The sequence below is a fragment of the Triticum dicoccoides genome, chromosome 2B, assembly GCF_002162155.2.
Source record: "Triticum dicoccoides isolate Atlit2015 ecotype Zavitan chromosome 2B, WEW_v2.0, whole genome shotgun sequence".
Taxonomy (NCBI): domain Eukaryota; kingdom Viridiplantae; phylum Streptophyta; class Magnoliopsida; order Poales; family Poaceae; genus Triticum; species Triticum dicoccoides.
Window position 1 is genome coordinate 26,089,125 of NC_041383.1, and position 19,890 is coordinate 26,109,014.

The 19,890-nt window shown below is 45.7% G+C and overlaps 1 pseudogene; it reads left to right on the top strand.

The window, feature by feature from the left end:
- Nucleotides 1-2,816: 2,816 nt before the first annotated feature.
- LOC119360298 lies at nucleotides 2,817-17,558 on the top strand (annotated as a pseudogene).
- The last annotated feature ends 2,332 nt before the right edge of the window (nucleotides 17,559-19,890 follow it).

A 19,890-nucleotide genomic window follows, 5' to 3' on the forward strand; every position in this document is an offset into this window, starting at 1 on the left:
CATGCGGGGAGGATGGTTGTGGTGGGAAGGATGGTGGTGGCAGGGAGGATGGTGGTGGCGAGGAGGATGGTGGTGGCGGGGAGGTGGGTGGCAAGAAGAAGGCTTGGCTGCGTGGTGGTGCGCGACTCCCGGATCCTCCTGCTACCGAGGAGATGAAGTGGCTCATTGATCCCACGGGGAAAAAGTAAGTGCCCCTTAATAATATTTTAAACACATACTATAATTTTTATTGTACACATACTAATATTTTTCATTCTTTTGCAGCTCCTGGAAATATCCTAATGGTGCCCGTCTTCCAAACGGCATCATCACTATCCTGTTGAATAAATATTGGTCGGGGATGTTCACTCCACACCCAGTCAACCACCCGGAGCGCAAGATTTTGGCCATGTGCTGGGATCACTGCGAAGCGGCCTTCCACCCGGCCCATGAGACGGCTGCTAAGGCCGTGATATCAAACTTTTGGGTAAGTCCTCTTTAGAAACACTAATCTTGAGCTTCTTTCATAGTTTGTCATCGAATCATTTAACTCATCGCTTGTTCCGTTCTGGTTTTATGATTGCCTCTAGAAATTCTATAGAGTTCTTAAGGAGCACAAGGCCATGGCCGATGTGTACGTGTTGTGGGCTGCAAGGAAGTAGACCTGTCAAATACAGTACGAGGTGCGCTGGGTGGCCATCTCACGGTATTATCACGATAAACATGGCATGAAGGTGACCAAGGAAGAAGCTAAGGCACAGGACCTTACCTTGAAACGGGAGGAGTACATGTTGGTAAGCATAACAGACTTTTCATTCCGACGTTTGTGGTAAATTTCATTGTTTCTTGTTCACATGCCATTATGCTTCATTATGTAGGTGCCTCCTGATTGGTGCTATCGCCACCCGGAGGGATGGGCGAGATTGGTGGATATGTGGGTCGGCGAGGACACGGAGTTTGCTGCCAAGAGCAGCATAAACAAGGCGAATCGAGGACATGATGGAACACACGATCAGGGAAACCGAAACCACTGGCACACCATGAAAATTCAGGTATATCTATGTACATGAAACATTCTTGATCTTCTATTTTCCGTATGTTCTTATGTATGACTAACCTCTGCTTGGCGGAGCAGGAGGAGAAACTGAAGCGGCCGCTCTCAGACATCGAGTCGTGGAGGCTCGCCCATGTGCGGCCTAATCGCAAGGATGACGAGAGTGAGTACTATGGCAATGCCTGGGAGAACCTGGAGTCCTACAAGAAGGAGTTTAAGAAGTGGAATCCTGACAAAGCATACCCCATGTCTGTGGATGCCGACGAGAGGGCGGTGGTGAGCATAGGGCCGAGGAGTCATGGTGGGTCGGCGGTTCTGGATTCGGTGATCACCCCTTCTATCTCCTACAGACGGATCCGAGCTACCAACCCGAGGCCGAGCCCACGCCCACGCCCGAGCATGTCCACTGCACAGGCCATCCTAGCCCGGCGCAACTCTGTAAGTATTTTCCCTGTTATCTTTTTTCTTTCTACTTTTATTTTCCGCTTTGTTATGTATTATGAGTTGCATCATGTCATATTGTAGGCCTACATGGAGTTCCAACATCAGCAGCTCTACGACTGGAACCAGAGAGTTGCAGCAGTCACGAAGCACAACAATCGCATGACGCAGCTTATGTTTGCGTCTATGGCAACCGGGCAGATTCTTACAATGGAACCACCACCACCACCTCCTAGACCACAACCAGTGGTGCCTATGTTTGAACAATTTCTGGCAGACCACTACAATGTCACTCGGTTAGTACATCACCAACCTATTCAACCACGACTTCTCGTTTATTCAATACAATCATATATTGCCTTACCATCTCTTTTCAAACATGCAGGGAACCGGTGGTGGTGCTGCTAATGGTTCCACTCCTGAGTCACAGAGCCCGGTCACTCCGGTCTGGCATGGCGGTGGTGGTCGCGGTGGCGCTAGTGCTAGCGGTAGCGGTGACGACCTCGGCTTCGGTGGCCTCGGCTTTGGTAGTGGAAGTGATGCCGCTTAAGCCTTTGGCGGTGACGAACTTTATGGTCTTTTATGTTTCTTGTGATGATGATCCTTTTATTGTGATCATGTTGGACTTGCGATGATGATGCTTCTATGTTGGACTTGCTATTATGTTTATCATGTTGGACTTGCAATGATGATACTTTTATGTTGGACTTGTGATGATGATACTTTTATGTTGGACTTGTGATGATGTTTATCATGTTGGACTTGCGATGATGATGAACTTGTGATAATTATCTTCTCTTTTCTGTTGTGATGATGATATATATATACATATGTTGTTATTTGAATTGAAATGCAACAAAAACAGAAGAAAAAAAAAGAAAATAGTGCATATCTACGCCGACGGTTAAACCGTCGGCATAGTTCCCACTGTGTTACCGGCGGCCGACACGTGGCAACTCCGGGGAAGTCTGCCGTGGAGCTACGCCGATGGTTAGGCCAGCCTATGCCGACGGCCTAACCGTCGGCGTAGCGCCAGGCCACGGTTGCCCCGGAGCTGCCACGTGTCAGCGTATAATTGGCACACCTTTAACGGCGGCGCCGTCAACGGCCGTCAGGTGATAAATGTTGTCGACGGTGTGTGTATGCCGACGGTGGTACGGACACCATCGGCTTAGCTCACTATGCCGACGGTTTTTGTATGCCGACGGCCGCCCTGGGGTATGCCGACGTACGAGTTGCGCTGGGACATCCCCAAAGATACAACAGCACGCGTGCGCATCCTCTGTGCCTCCCTCCGTCCACCCAATATCCCATCTTATCCCTTTGCTGAACACATACATCGAGAGCTCGCTGCTGTCAAAAATAAAATAAAATCGAGAAGAGCTTGCTGTAGGAGCAAAGGAGAAGCCATGGCCCAAGCCATCGTCCAGAGGATATGCGTGAAGCTCAGATCTGCCATTGAAGATGAAGCCATGGTGGGCTTGAACGTCAGCACTTGCTTGCGGGAGATTTTGGAGGCGCTGGAGACCATGGAGGCGTTGCTGGAGAAGGCCGAGATTCTACTGTTCAGGTCTAAGATGCAGTTGGTATGGCTGCGGCAGGTCAGGGTAGCCACCTACCAGATCATGGACATAGTCGACGAGTTGCAGGACGCGAGGTCACAGACCACTGCGATGGTATTGTACTCCAACATGCCTTTTTTCTACTATCCAATATACTCATAAATTGGATGTAGCAGGGTCTTACATTACGAGACAGAAGGAGTACTCCCTCTGTTTCAGTTTACAAATCCTGCACGTATATTTAGGTAGCCAATTTTATCACCCTAATATAAACTATATAATATAAAAATTATATTGTTTGAAAATAGAACATCTGAAGTTTATATTGGTATATTTTTTGTAATATATGACTTGTATTAGGTTGGTCAAATTCACGACCTAGGGGCACGCGCATGCCCTATAAACTGAGGTTGAGGGAGTAGTATACTTTCTTGTTCCGGCAAAGCAAGCACTCCCTCCGTCTAGGTGCATAAGTCATCCTAGGTCGTCCACCGTGACCAAGGCGAAGGGAAAACGAGATAACTTAATGTTTATTTGCTAATTAATAGCATTGCATTCAATGAATTGACCATTGCATGTCGTGTTTGGTAGTCTCAAGTCATTAAAAACATGCACGCCTCACATCTTTTATTGGTTGATTCCTTTATTATGTCAAGAAACAAGAAACGAGAGTTAATGCACCGCACCTAAGTGTTTTGAGATTATTTGGTTTTCGTAAGGTGACTTATACACCTAGACGGAGGGAGTACTATTCATTACTCTCTCGGTTCCATAATACTTGTCGTTGTTTCAGTTTAAATTGGTTTAGTTCAAATTTAAACTAAAAAAATGACAAGTATTATGGAACGAAGGGAGTACTTGCTTGCTGCCTTCGCTGAACATGAGATTGGCTAGAGTATAATTCATTGATTGGTGTTTTAGCTGTGGTGTTTTTTTTATCTTGCGGTGTTTATCTGTAGTATTGTTAAATGTTCTGGTGTTGACCCCTGTTTCCTCCACTCGACCGCATCCTCCCCCCCCCCCACGAGCGACCGGCCGCGCGTCCTCCCTCCTCCCTCCAGCCCCCCTCCCTCCTTCCTTCCTGCCCCCGTCGTCGGCGCCCGCGGCCGGCTTGGCCCCGGGGCTGCTGGTGGCGACGGCCTCCTTGCCCTTTCCCTCCCGCTCGCTCTCTGACGCGGGCGGAGCTGCTCCGCGGGGTGCACTTAGGCGGCGGCGGGGCGGCGCGGCGGCATGATCTGGCGTCGTCCGCTTAGCCCAGATCTGGGCCCTTCGGGCTCCATCTGGGCCTGGGTGGGCCGGCAACGGGGATGGTCTCTGGCGTGGCTTCTGGGAGGCATGGGAGACGTGACGAGCAGCTGGGTGCTGGCGGCGCCGACGCCGTCCTGCTGCATCGTGGCCGGCGGGGCTTAATGGGCCCGCTCTGGGCCTGGCTGGGCTAGGGGTGGCCCGGCATGCCCCGCTGCCGTGTCCGGACGGCTGGCGCGATGGTGCCGGAGGCACGGACCTCCCGCACAACGGCGGTGGAGGTGGTTCCCTCCCGCTCGGCGTCGGTGTTGCTGCTCCCGTCGTGGTGCGCTTCTCTCCGGTCCTCTTGGCCTCGTGGTGGTGTTTGTAGTGAGGCGGCGTGGGTGGTGGCACTACTGTGTTGGCGCATGGTGGTGGGCGGTAGTCTGGCTGGTCGGCTCCGATCTGTTGGGTGGTGGGGTTGGAGTGCGGGAGAAATCCTTGCCGGTCTTCGGCTCCGATGCCGTGACACCCAACTACTAGGAAAAGGGCTATAGATGATATGGACACTAATGGCGCACCAGACATGTGGTGCGCCACTACTATATATAATGGCGCACCATGTGTTGGTGCACCATTAGTGTCTAAATACTAATGGCACACTACATACACGGTGCGTCATTAGTAACAATTTTTTTTTTCAAAACTAGTAATGGCGCACCACATCTACGGTGCGCCACTAGTATTTTTTTTTTTGAAACTTTTCTTAAATTTTTTTTTTAAAACTAGTAATGTCGCAGCAGGGGATAGTGCGCTGTGGGAGTGGTGCGCCATTACTAATTGAACTAGTAATGGCGCACCACTCCCACGGTGCGCCATTACTAACTTGGCCCAAAAATCCACCGAATGCACCCCCGGACCGCCTTTTTAGTTTTAAAAAAATAAAAGAAAATGATGGAAATGTCAAAAAAATAAAAGAAAATAAGTTTCCCAGGTGATATGTGGTCTAGTTGTTGGGAAAATTTACAAATATGAATTTTGACTTTATTTGTAAAATCTCTCTGGAATTTGTAAAATGGGCATAACTTTTGCATACGAACTCGGATTAAAAAGTTTTTTATATGAAAAATCATCTACTTGAAAAGCTACATCCGAATTTAACGGGAGAACCCCGTTAAACATTTTCAAAATCCTCAAAAATCTAACAGAAAAAAGTTACGGGGCTTTCAAGATCTAGAGGCAAAAAAATTCAAAAAACTTCAAACTTACTAGTGGTGCACCGTTTGCTAGGTACGCCACTAGTAACAGAAAAAAAATTGTTTCGTAATATGACCAGGAAGTTTGAAATATTTTTCAAAATTTCATCATACTCATGAACATGAACAAAGTCCTAGACATCAACAAGGTTTAGTAGGATTGATATGATAGATATATCAACAAGTGCCTATTAAGTAAGGTGGTGCTGGGGTTGGATAGAACTGCGAAGTTAAGCATGCTCAGGCTGGAGTAGTGTGAGGATGGGTGACCTTTCGGGAAGTTTGACCACTCAGTACGATTTGACTTGAGATTAAGCATATTGACCCGAGGTTAAGCCATAGTGACCCGAGATTAAGGAAAAAACGAAAAATAATTGAAAAATAATTTGAAAAAAAAATGAAAAAAAATCTGAAAAAATATTTGAAAAAAATTGTTACTAATGGCGCCTTCTATGTGGTGCGCCATTAGTATCTGGTATACTAATGGCGCACCGTGGGCTATACTAATGGCGCACTGTCTCGTGCACCATTAGTATCTGGTATACTAATGGCGCACTGCCTGGTGCGCCATTAGTATCTGGTATACTAATGGCGCACTGCCTGGTGCGTCATTAGTATCTGGTATACTAATGGCGCACCTGTGGTGCACCATTAGTAAAAAATTCTAATGGCGTGGTGCTAGTGGCGCACCTGTAGTGCGCCATTAGTAGGCAAAACAGGTGCGCTACTAGCAGGCCTTTTCCTAGTAGTGCCCCCGGGTGCCACCATTCAGGTGTCGATGATATCCATCCCCCACCTCCCTCCGCGTGCCGGGAAAACCCTAGGACATGTCCGGGCAGCAGCGTCGTCGGCGTCGCTTTCCTTCTTGGAGGTGCTGCTTTGTACGCGGTGGTTCGGAGGGTTGTGGTGGTCTGTTTCTGGTGGGCATAGCGGTGGCGGGTCGTCCACGCTTTGTCGAGCTGCCGTTGTTAGCATTTGTTTCTTCTTATTTTTCTTTTGGGCTTGATGTGCTGGTCGCCCCACCGATCCTTGTATCGGTGTTGGTTGCTTTCTAATACAAAGTGGGGGGAAACCCTTTTTCGGTAATGTTCTGGTGTTTTGATTGCATGATGATATGATGTTTCCTCGAATCAATATAATGATCTGTATTTGCAGATGACAAGGATGTTGCCCTGCATTCCCACCACGAAGAACGCCATGGCCATGAAGCTGGTTCTGATGAAAACAAAAATTATGGATATAGAAGACAAGTACTATAGATACTCATTGTTCGAGGAGTCAGAGGATGCGGCATTCAAGAAAATTATAGACGGGCGAAAAACATGGCCAAACTGACCATTTTTAGAGGAAGCATTGGTGTTTGAAAGGGGATCAAATAAACAGAGGATAGTGGCTGTGCTGCTATCTGCTAAGCACATCACACGAGAGCCCATCACCACCATTCTTCCAATCTTTGGGCTTGCAGGAATTGGCAAGACAACCTTGGCACAAATGATTTTTAATGATACCCACTTCCTTCCAGGTTACGACTTCCGGGTATGGGTCCAAGTCTGGCCCGAACTTGACTTTCATACAGTAGGAGAGTCCATAATTCACCGGATAACAGGAGCTACAGGAGAACAAGAGATCAACGATGACCATGGTTCACAAATGGGTATTGAGAGTATAATGGAGCATCTTCACCAGGTACTTAATGGTAAGGTACTCCTTGTTTTGGATGACTTGTGGGAGGAGGATCCCATTCGGTTAGGGGAGTTGAAGTCCATGTTAACTTCCTTGGGAGACAAGATGGACGTGATAGTAACCACATGCAACCAGGCCATCGCGAGGAACATCTGTACTGTTGAGCCGTACAAGCTAAAACCATTGAGTGATGACACATGTTGGGAAATAATCAAGAAATCAATCCATTTCAAAAAGGAAGATAAACAAGAGGCTGAGAAGGTAGGACGGGAGATGGCAAGCAAGTGCTGCGGTGTACCACCAGCGGCTCAAGCATTTGCGGGATTGCAAGCTTCTTCCCAAGATGTTAGGAAATGGGAAGATGCCATGCTAGATTCAACATTTCTTTTACCGATTTCAACTTTCGAGTTAAGTTTCAGGAGCATGGCACCGGATTTGAGGCTATGCTTTGCTTATTATTGTAAAATCTTCCCAAACGGGCACAACATAGTCAAAGATGATCTGGTTCATCAATGGATTGCTCTCAACCTCATTGAGGCATCTGAAATTTCGTCTGCCACACAGATAGCTGAGGAGCATATTACAACGCTTCTGGACATGTCATTCCTTCAAACCGCAAAGTCGGACCATGTGAGTAATTGTCTACTACTCCCTCCGTCCCATAATATAAGAGCGTTTTTCGAACTAACATAGTTTGAAAAACGCTCTTATATTATGGGACGGAGGGAGTAGTATGTTTTACAAATTCATCATATTCTAGAGCTACGAAATTGAAGTAAATTTTACTGAATCTATGTGAATCTAGTAGAAGGTATGCACGAGAGGGGCATGATATTGTGAAATGGAAGGATTTCATACCTCTAAGAGATTAAGACACATATATAAGCTTGTTACTAAATTTTATAAGTAGTCTAATACACCTGGGCTGCAGATGTCAATATATCCAAGTTGAACAATCTTAGTTATACTTTTTCAAGATAATCATTTATAATGCATTTTCTAATTATGTGGTTATGCCCTGAATTTATTCCAGGCTAGGGCAAAGGATGATAAGGTTGGGACCTTGTTCACTATACATGATTTGGTGCATGACTTGGTGAGATGGTTTGCAGGATGTTCAAGCTACTATCTAGCCATCTAGATAACTCTGCCTGAGTCATTGGGGGATCTCATAAATCTGATCCACATCGATTTATCAGGCTGCTCCAGGCTACTGAACCTACCAGAGTCGTTTGGAAGCTAATCCGTTTAGTGCATGCCAACTTGTCAGGCTGCTCTGGACTTGCAACACTTGCTGAATCATTTGGAGATCTTATTAACTTGTCCCATGTCAATCTGTCACGCTGCCATGGATTGGCAGAGCTTCCAGAACCGCTTCAGAAGCTCGGCAAACGGGTACACCTGAATTTATCATTCCGGTCTTGTTTTGAAGGGATTGGGAAAAGCCTTGGGGGCCTCACCACTCTGGAGCATTTGAACTTATCAAACCCTTGCTGTCATCTTGCTCAGCACCGTTCCGATCTCCAAGGGCTAAATGATGGTTTATGCAAGCTCACCAAACTCCGGCATCTGAACTTGTCAGCGTGCCTGAATCCTATCTTTTACTACCATGGAGAGTCACAAGTAGAGAATCTCAAATACCTTGGAGAGTGTGTCAGCGGTCTTTCCAGCCTAGAACATTTGGACCTGTCTCATCACACATTTCTTTTTGGTCTACCTGCGAGTCTAGGTGAGCTCAACAAGCTAAAAACACTGAATCTCTCAGGCTGCATCATACTCAAGAAGGTTGGTGAAATGAAGTCTCTCAAGTTTATAGATCTGATGAAGTGTCGGGCCTAGAGAATTGCCAGTTTGTGGTTCGCATTGTCGATGATGACGTTGCATATAGCAGCAGCAACATTGTTCAGCTGGAGGGTGTAAATTGCCAAGAGCTCCAGGTAAGCTGCCTAGAAAAGGTCAAGTCTAAAGTGGAAGCACAGAGTGTCAAATTGGTGGAGAAACAGAAGCTTGAAAAGTTGAAGCTTTCTTGGACTTTGGACTCTGTCCGTCGAGTGGAGGACAGTGCTTTGTTGGGGGAATTAGTGCCACCACCTAATCTGCAGTGCCTTGAGGTTAATGGTTAGGTCGGAACATGCCTCCCGGAGTACTTGGGTGAGCTCACCTCTCTCCAGGAACTCAAGATAGTCCGGTGCAAGCAGCTCAACTCGTTGCCGGATACAATGCAGAAACTCACTAGCCTCAAGGATCTGTGTATTGTTGACTGTCCAGAATTGGAGAAGTGGTGCTAGCTTGAGGAGAACAAGAAAGTGCTGGCCCACATCCCCAACAAAAATTATGAGTATGTACCGTCATATTGCTCATTGTTTTATTATTATTTTACATTTCTTATGTTGGTTTGTGTATCCCTGCTCAAAGTAGTATATGTACAAAAATGAAGTAGCCATCGCTGATCTCAACTTGATTTAATTGTACGAGTTGTTGACCTTGTACATTTTGCAGAGAACCTGCTACTACTAGCAGGCAGGAGATTGCACTGATAGAAAACAGGGCATTTGTCCCGGTTTGTAAGGGCCTTTAGTCCCGGTTCATGAACCGGGACTAATGGGTCGTTACTAATACCTCCCCCTTTAGTCTCGGTTCAAACACGAACCGGGACAGATGGTCCTCCACGTGGCCGGTGCGCCAAGCCCAGGCAGGGGGGCCTTTGGTCCCGGTTGGTGGCATCAACCGGGACCAAAAGGCATCCACGCGTCAGTATTCTAGTGGCTGGGATTTTTGTTTTTTTTAAAAGAGGGGGAGGGGTTGGAGGTTTTGGGGGGTTAATTTAGGTGTTTCATATATTGTGTTAGCTAGCTAATTAATAGAGGAAGTGTCCTCTCTTATGTCCGTGCTTGGTCGACGCTATGTACTATATACATAAGTGATCGAGAGAACCATTGAGTACAGAAGTTCGTCATGCATACCGAGAGAAATGATCGATCGACCTCTCCTTCTCCGAGAGATTGGTCGAACAACAAGTTTTCGTATCATGTATCCGACGCTACTGTCTACATACATGTACAATATGTAAGATCTCTTAATTACAATTCCCTAGCAATTGAAATCAACTTCCACATGGTATTCTCCGGCTTTGTTGATGACATGGTCAAGAAAGAATCCCGCCAATTCCTCTTGAATTGCTTTCATGCGATCTGGTTCTAAGAGTTCATTCCGCATCTGCCACATCTAATTTGAAGAAGGGGGTTAATTAATACATATATATGAATGAAACTCAACAGAAATGATGGTGTAATAAAATGAAATTGTGAATATTATTGCTTACGCACTTCGTATTGTCTTTGAGAGTAGCACCGCTTGTTTTTCAAAGTCGCGTTGTGGATGAACTCGCACACGTAGTATCCACAGAAATCATTCCCTTGTTCCTGCCACAAACACTTTACGAGAAATAGAGGTCAATCAAACTGATAATGAAGTATTATAAATGGCATTGATGAAAGTATAGCTATAGAATCAATGGGAGATGCGCACAACTAGCTAGCCAGTAGTACTTACTTTCGGGTATGTATATTGCAGCTCCTTCGGCAGTCCCGGAGCTTCTGCGGTGAACTGTTTTCAAACCCTGCAAGACAAAGAAAATAATTATTATTACTTGAGATATCAGGAAATGAACAAAAAGTTGCCGATATGGTGCGATAATGATCGATTGAACTTACTTGTTGAGCATTTCAGTCATATCCGCATAGGTTTCGGGATCTTTCCGTCTCGAGTCTAAGACGGTTACTAGTCCCCGCTCAAGCTTAATCTCCAGAAGAACATGGTGGTACCTGCGCACGCATGCATAACTCATCAATTACATTACTATAACCTCACTCGAGTAATAAGGGAAACCGAATATGCACACGACAGTAACACTCACTTGCCGTTGTAAGGAAAGAGTATGGTATCTTCATTTTGATTTTTGATCAACGATTGTAGCAAGTTGTCATCGGCCTCTTCGACGTGCTTTTTAACCAGAAATTCATCTATGATATTTGTGTTAATGAACCCAATATCATAAATTTCTTGTTTTTTGCACTCGACGATCTTCAATCTGCATAATATATTGAGGATAATTAATTATAAATACATGCAATGAAAGAGCCGAGCTATATATAGAGACTTAATGACAGAAATAGTACTTACAGGCAGTAACAAAAGACCGTTAATTTATCGAGGGCCTTTTGATTGAAGAACGCGAAGAACTCCTCAAATGGAACACACAACAGATCAGTTCCAACGAGGTCATGCTCCTCTTTAATGTGCAGATACAAACTATTCGTCCCCCCAGACTTTCTGGAGGTTTTCATGTACCAAGTATGGAATCTTCGCATCATCGTTGCTAGAGATTTTTCATCTTTGACGAGAGGCTTCCCGTACTCGTATATGTGTTCGTCCACCTCCATGAAATCAGGAAGTTGATCGTCAGGCAGGTAATCTTGTAGATTGCCATAACCGGCCACCATCCACGGAGCATTAGCCACGATGTTGCCGCTAGACACATTGAGCGGGGGGCACGATTGGTTTGCTTGTTCGTCGAGCTGGTCAATTTTTTTCGCAGCTGCTCGTTCTCTTGACCTTTGATGTCTGACAGTACTTCCCGACCGCTCCGCTTGGAGATATGTCTGTTCAGTAATGCGCTCATAGTTGGTTCTCAACGGAGACTTTGCCGGTTTCCTCAGGGCATCGAGAGTGCGCTTTGCTTTCACCGGATCTACCTTCTCCTCCGGAGGTGGATGTCTTTTTGCTTTCACCCCTTTAAAGAACTCCTTCACGTGGGTCCGCACGATCGTATCATTTTCCTCCTCGGTCCTCTCGTACGGTAACTTCTCTAGAGACTTGAGAGGTGGATCGTATCTGTATTGCCTCCCGCCTCTGGTTGTGCTGCTAGACGCCGGAGCAGACGGAGCGGCTGCGGCGTCTGTCTTCTTTCGTGCTTGCTTACGAGGCGGAGGAGAAGGACTACGACGCGCCGGAGCAGCCGGGGTGGCGGTGGGTCTCTTCTGCCCTTGCTAGCGAGGCGGAGAAGGAGAAGGCTGCTGGCTGCTCGGGAGCGCCGGCGCAGGCGGAGAAGGAGGCGGAGTGCCGCCACACGCCGGAGAAGGAGGCGGAGTGCCGCCACACGTGCCCTGATCGTCACTCGCCGGAGGAGGAGGCGGTGGAGGAGGCGGAGTGCCCTGACTCGCCGGAGGAGGAGGAGGAGGCGGAGGCGTCCAGTTCGGAAGGTTGATGAGCTCCTTCCGCCATAGGCATGGAGTCTTCAGAGCAGAACCCAGCCTAGTCTCCCCTTCACCGGTAGGGTGGTGAAGTAGGAGGTCCTCAAATCCCTCTGTTATTTCATCCACCATCACCCTAGCATATCCTTCTAGAATCGCCCGGCAGTGATAAGTTGCGCCGGGTCCAGTAGGATAAACAGAGCCAACAGCCGCCTTGACCTTCAAATTCATCCATCGCGTCATAATGTAGCAATTTTGAGACTCTGTGATAGCATCCACGGGATAGCTGGCATGAGCCGTCAAGAAATGCTCCGGCTGAAGCAGCTCGGTGGAAGCCACGCTGCTTCTCCGCTGAGATGGCGGGGTAGCTTCGGGGGAAGCTTCTGCAGGTCGTTTGCTGCGATCTGTTGCTTCTCGTTCCTCTAGCCCCATTACCCTTTCGTCCAGCGCCTGCAGTTGGCCCTGCTCCAGTTTCTTCCTCCTCTCGTGGGTTTTGTAACCCCCTGCGTCCGGAAAACCAACCTTCCACGGAATGGAGCCTGGCGTGCCTCGTGTCCGTCCAAGGTGCTCAGGATTCCCGAGGGCCATTGTGAGCTCGTCCTTCTCCCTGTCTAGAACGAACGTCCCTCGCTGCGCTGCATCGATATAGTGCCGAAGGTGCTTGACTGGTATTTGCAATTGCTCGTCCGTCCAATGGCACTTCCCTGATACAGGGTCCAAGGTTCCGTCAGCCCCGAAGAACCAAGTCCGGCAACGGTCTGGCCAGTACATTGTCTCTGGTTCGATCCCTTTTTCAAGCAGATCATTCTCAGCCTTGGACCACTTAGGCCGGGCTTTGAGGTAGCCACCTGACCCCGTGCGATGGTGAAGCTTCTTCTTCGCAGCATTTTATTGAGTCCCTGCATATTATTGAGTCCCTTCCAAGCGTGCCTTTTCCAGTCAGTCTCCCCTCATACCGCGATTTAGGGACACATATCTTCTTAAGGCCAGGAATGAAGTCAACACAAAACCCGATGACATCCTCTGTTTGATGGCCCATGGAGATGCTTCCTTCTGGCCTAGCGCGGTTACGGACATATTTCTTTAGGACTCCCATGAACCTCTCAAAGGGGTACATATTGTGTAGAAATACGGGGCCCAGAATGACAATCTCGTCAACTAGATGAACTAGGACGTGCGTCATGATATTGAAGAAGGATGGTGGGAACACCAGCTCGAAACTGACAAGACATTGCACCATATCACTCCTTAGCCTTGGTATGATTTCTGGATCGATCACCTTCTGAGAGATTGCATTGAGGAATGCACATAGCTTCACAATGGCTAATCGGATGTTTTCCGGTAGAAGCCCCCTCAATGCAACCGGAAGCAGTTGCGTCATAATCACGCGGCAGTCATGAGACTTTAGGTTCTGAAACTTTTTCTCTGCCATATTTATTATTCCTTTTATATTCGACGAGAAGCCAGTCGGGACCTTCATACTAAGCAGGCATTCAAAGAAGATTTCCTTCTCTTCTTTGGTAAGAGCATAGCTGGCAGGACCTTCATACTGCTTTGGAGGCATGCCGTCTTTTTCGTGCAAATGTTGCAGGTCCTCCCGTGCCTCAGCTGTATCTTTTGTCTTCCCATACACGCCCAAGAAGCCTAGCAGGTTCACGCAAAGGTTCTTCGTCACGTGCATCACGTCGATCGAAGAGCGGACCTCTAGGTCTTTCCAGTAGGGTAGGTCCCAAAATATAGATTTCTTCTTCCACATGGGTGCGTGTCCCCCAGCGTCACTCAGAACGGCTAGTCCGCCGGGACCCTTTCCAAAGATTACGTGTAAATCATTGACCATAGAAAGTATGTGATCACCGGTACGCATGGCGGGCTTCTTCCGGTGATCTACCTCGCCTTTGAAATGCTTGCCTTTCTTTCGACATTGATGGTTGGTCGGAAGAAATCGACGATGGCCCAGGTACACATTCTTCCTGCAGCTTCCCAGGTATATACTATCGGTGTCAAGTAAACAGTGCGTGCATGCGTGGTATACCATGTTTGTCTGTCCTGAAAGGTTACTGAGAGCGGGCCAATCGTTGATGGTCACGAACAGCAACGCCTTTAGGTCAAATTCCTCCTGTTTGTGCTCATCCCACGTATGTACACCGTTTCCATTCCACAGTTGTAAAAGTTCTTCAACTAATGGCCTTAGGTACACATCAATGTCGTTGCCGGGTTGCTTAGGACCTTGGATGAGAACTGGCATCATAATGAACTTCCGCTTCATGCACATCCAAGGAGGAAGGTTATACATACATAGAGTCACGGGCCAGGTGCTGTGATTGCTGCTCTGCTCCCCGAAAGGATTAATGCCATCCGCGCTTAAAGCAAACCATACGTTCCTTGGGTCACTTGCAAACTCATCCCAGTACTTTCTCTTGATTTTTCTCCACCGCGACCCGTCAGCGGGTGCTCTCAACTTCCCGTCTTTCTTACGGTCCTCACTGTGCCATCGCATCAACTTGGCATGCTCTCCGTTTCTAAACAGACGTTTCAACCATGGTATCATAGGAGCATACCACATCACTTTCGCAGGAACCCTCTTCCTGGGGGGCTCGCCGTCAACATCACCAGGATCATCTCGTCTGATCTTATACCGTAATGCACCGCATATCGGGCATGCGTTCAGATCCTTGTACGCACCGCGGTAGAAGATGCAGTCATTAGGGCATGCATGTATCTTCTGCACCTCCAATCCTAGAGGGCATACGACCTTCTTTGCTGCGTATGTACTGTCGGGCAATTTGTTATCCTTTGGAAGCTTCTTCTTCAATATTTTCAGTAGCTTCTCAAATCCTTTGTCAGGCACAGCATTCTCTGCCTTTCACTGCAGCAATTCCAGTACGGTACCGAGCTTTGTGTTGCCATCTTCGCAATTGGGGTACAACCCTTTTTTGTGGTCCTCTAACATGCGATCGAACTTCAGCTTTTCCTTTTGACTTTCGCATTGCGTCCTTGCATCGACAATGACCCGGCGGAGATCATCATCATCGGGCACATTGTCTGGTTCCTCTTGATCTTCAGCAGCTTCGCCCGTTGCAGCATCATCGTGCACATCGTCTGGTTCCTCTTGATCTTCAGTGGCATCACTGTATTCAGGGGGCACATAGTTTTCATCGTACTCTTCTTCTTCGCCGTCTTTCATCATAACCCCTATTTCTCCGTGCCTCGTCCAAACATTATAGTGTCACGTGAAATCCTTGTAAAGAAGGTGGGTGTGAAAGATTTTCCGGTCAAAGTAAGACTTTATTCCCACATATAGGGCATTGACAACACATAAAACCATGCTGCTTGTTTGCCTCAGCCACTTCGAGAAAATCATGCACTCCCTTAATGTACTCGGAGGTGTGTCTTGAACCGTACATTCATTGTCGGTTCATCTGCGTGCATTATATATAATTAAGTGTGTCAAAAATCATTACAGAACATCATGAATAGATAATTAAGTGACCAAATTAATAGAAGTTCATCATCACATTAAAACCAAAGTACATACATAGTTCTCATATAACAACATAAAGGTCTGCAGAGCATCTAAATTAATTAAACCATACATTGAAACTATGTAAAACATTTCAATGCGAAAACAAATGCGATCATAATCGCAACCAATGTAACAACTGATCCAATGGCATAATGATACCAAGCCTCGGTATGAATGCCATATTTTCTAATCTTTCTAATCTTCAAGTGCATTGCATCCATCTTGATTTTGTGATCATCGACGACATCCGCAACATGCAACTCCAATATCATCTTCTCCTCCTCAATTTTTCTAATTTTTTCCTTCAACAAATTGTATTCTTCTTCAACTAAATTTAACCCCTCGACAATAGGGTCGGTTGGAATTTCCAGTTCAACAACCTCCTAGATAAATAAAATCTATGTCACGTTGGTCGGCATAATTGTCATAAACAATAAATGAACCAATAGTTATGAAAAAATAATATATACCACATCCGAATCATAGACAGGACGAGGGCCGATGGGGGCGGATACCAAAATCATCGCACATATAAGATGCAATAATAAAAGTAAGAAAATTATACAAGTATCTATATAAACATACAAGTAAGACTTTCTTTTTTCCTTTCAGAAAGAAGATAAGAACAAGAGGCTCACCACGGTGGTGCCGGCGACAAGATCGGCGCGGGCGATCGACGGCGGTGAAGACGGGGACGGGACGTGACGGACCGCTAAACCTAGAAAAATGTTGAGGAAAATGGAGCTTGGAGGTCGAGCTTAGAGAGGAGAAAGCTTAAGTAGTGTGGCTCGGGCATTCCATCAAACACCTCGTGTCCATAGGAGGTGAGCTAGAGTAGTGGGAGTGCTCTGCTCGCGGGCGAGGGGTATATATAGGCAACCCATTGGTCCCAGTTGGTGGCCTTAACCGGGACTAAAGGGCAGCCTTTGGTCCCGGTTCAAGCCACCAACCGGAACCAATGGTGGTGGGCCAGGAGCGAGGCCCATTGGTCCCGGTTCGTCCCACCAACCGGGACCAAAAGGTCCAGACGAACCGGGACCAATGGCCCACGTGGCCCGGCCGGCCCCCGGGGCTCACGAACCGGGTCCAATGCCCCCATTGGTCCTGGTTCTGAATTGAACCGGGACTAATGGGCTGACCTGGCCTGGACCATTGCCCCTTTTTTACTAGTGTTGAGGAGGATGCCAAGGAATTGTGTGCACGATGAAGCACAAATATTTCGGTGCAAAGTGGAATGCCATTTGATTACCAGCTATTCTTGCAACATATATTTGCCTGCAGACTCTTTTAGGCAGCAAAACATGACGATTTGATTTCAGACAATTTACTTTTCGCGTTCCTGTACAGTTTAATCATTTAATCTAAACTCTTGAGGGTACATTATATGCTGTGTAATGCTCCGACGAATCCTTAAATATTGCCACATTTTTCGCTCAGTGAAGTTCATGCTACTAGGCATGTACTGTTAAATTCGGTTTTGTAATATTGTTTCAGTTCAGAGCACACTGGTTCAGGCAAGAATGGTTCTTTCCATGGCCGATCTGGAAGCAGGATGGCCATGAACTCGCGTTGTTGTTGTCATGAGAAGTTGCACTTTCGATGGCTTTTCTGTGCCTCACGACTAAGTACGAGCTATTGAAAGTTTCAAACCTGATACTAACCCATCGACGATCACTCGGTTGGAATTCTGCCTCATTTTTTCAGAGTGACTTTGCAAGGATTACTTTGTTTGACAGTGTCAAGTGTCAGGTAATCAAGGATCTATGGCATGTTCGATATTGTTGATGTCTTTTCCCCTTTTCTGGGAGTAACTAATTAACGAGCGCTCCTTCGGGAGCCTCGCAACAATCACCGCCAATTGGCGCACTCTCGGCCATTCGCCACGTGTCGCGCTCTGGGCGCTCCCTCCAGATTTTTTTATTTTTTTTTATTTTTTCGCACACGTTCTCGGCTTTTTAAACGATTTTTTTTTAGTTTTCTCAACGTTTTGGTTTTTCACCGGTCTTCCCTAACTTTTCAAAAAAAAATTGCGCAAAAAACGCATTTTCTTTTTTTTTCTTTCGCGAAAATCACGGTTTGCTTCCGCAAGAGGCATAGTTTTGCTTTCGCGAACGTCACGACCGTGCCTCTCGGAAACAGAAAAAAAACACGGTTTTTTTTTCGCGAGAGTCACGGTTTTACTTCCGCGAGAGGCACGGTTGTGCTTTCGCGAGAGCCACGGTCGTGCCTCTTGGAAACAGAAAAAATACGTGTTTTTTATTATTTTTCTTTTGCAAGAGTCACGGTTTTGCTTCCGCAAGAGGCACGATTGTGCTTTCTCGAGAGTCACGGTCGTGCTTCCACGGAAACGGAAAAAAAACGCATTTTCTGTTTTTTTTTCTTTCGCTAGTCATGGTTTTGCTTCCGCGAGAGACACGGTTGTGATTTCCTCAGAGGCACGAGCGTGCCTCTTTCGGAAAGGGAAAAAACCCGTGCTCCTGCTTCGGTTTTTTCGTCCTGTTTTTTCATCCGGTTTTTTTTCGTGAAAAAAAAGTTTGTCAAAATCTATCACATGGGGTTTAGTTTTAAAGATCACGACGTGAGAAATCCGATGGCGAAAGCGATTCGAGATTTGGACGCACGGTTTAAGAGAGAAAACGCTTTAAATAAATGGATCTACGAAAAAAGGGAAAACTCCCAGGTTGCGACAAGTTGCGCACATGCAACGCGCCACTTGTCGCAACCTGGGGAAGTTGGAGTGGTCTTCGCAAGAAGTACTCCTTAACTAGTGATTTGGCCCTTTTCTTTTCCAATGTTTTTGCGGGAGGAGTTGGTTGCTGTACAAGTAAATGGGGGCATTCCTCACGCTGGGCCGGGTTTTGGACCGTCCTTGCAAAAGTCCAACTATGATTATATAAGCCTGCGCCCGGCCCAAGGATCTTTCTTTGCTACCATGAAAAAAAAAAGTCTACAGCACATTGCACTGGAATGATCTACTACCTCCATTCCTAAATATTTGTCTTTTTAGAGATTTCAACAAGTGACTACATACGAAGTAAAATGAGTGAATCTACACTCTAAAATATGTCTATATACATCCGTATGTGGTAGTCCATTTGAAACCTCTAAAAAGGACAAATATTTTTGAACGGAGGAAGTAGCATTTTTTAAAGAGATAGACAAAATCTGCTAGAATCAAGAAGTTTCATGGCACACCTAAATATCTATTACAACACATCACACATTTAATTAGTACAAGGTTGCAAACTATTACAAAAAATTACGTGTTTTTGATAAACAAGTGATTTTTTAAAAAGTACATAATTTTTTTTGGTAAATACACAAACACTCTATTGAAGTACGAGTACATGATTTTGGACATGTGAATACTTTTTTAAAAATGCATGAACATTCTTAAATGCGTAATTTTTTCCAAGGCTTGAATACCTCTCAAAACATTAAAAAAATTATTTAATAAATATTTCAAATACTTTTAGAAAATTTGAGAACATTTTTTCAAACTCATGAAGATTTTTGTAAAATCAAAAATCTTTTGTAAATAATAAAGATAATTATAAGTCTAATTTTTTTACAATAGTCATGATTGTTTTAAATAATAAATTTAATAATTATTTTCCTAAAATATTGATGAACATTTTGTTAAGTGTGCAAAAAATTTACTGATATGTGAACGCACAATATTTAATATGTGTGAACACTTAATTGTTCTGTACACTTTTTAAAATCACATTAAAAAAATTGAATTACATCAACATTTCTGAAAAATACATTAAGACTTCTAATTTTAAAATATTATATTAACTTCTTTTAAAATAGCGAACACTTGCTCAAATAACACGCACAATTTTTATGAATTTTTTAGAAGTACAAAGAATGTTTATGTATTAGTGAACATTTTATTCGACACAAACTTTTT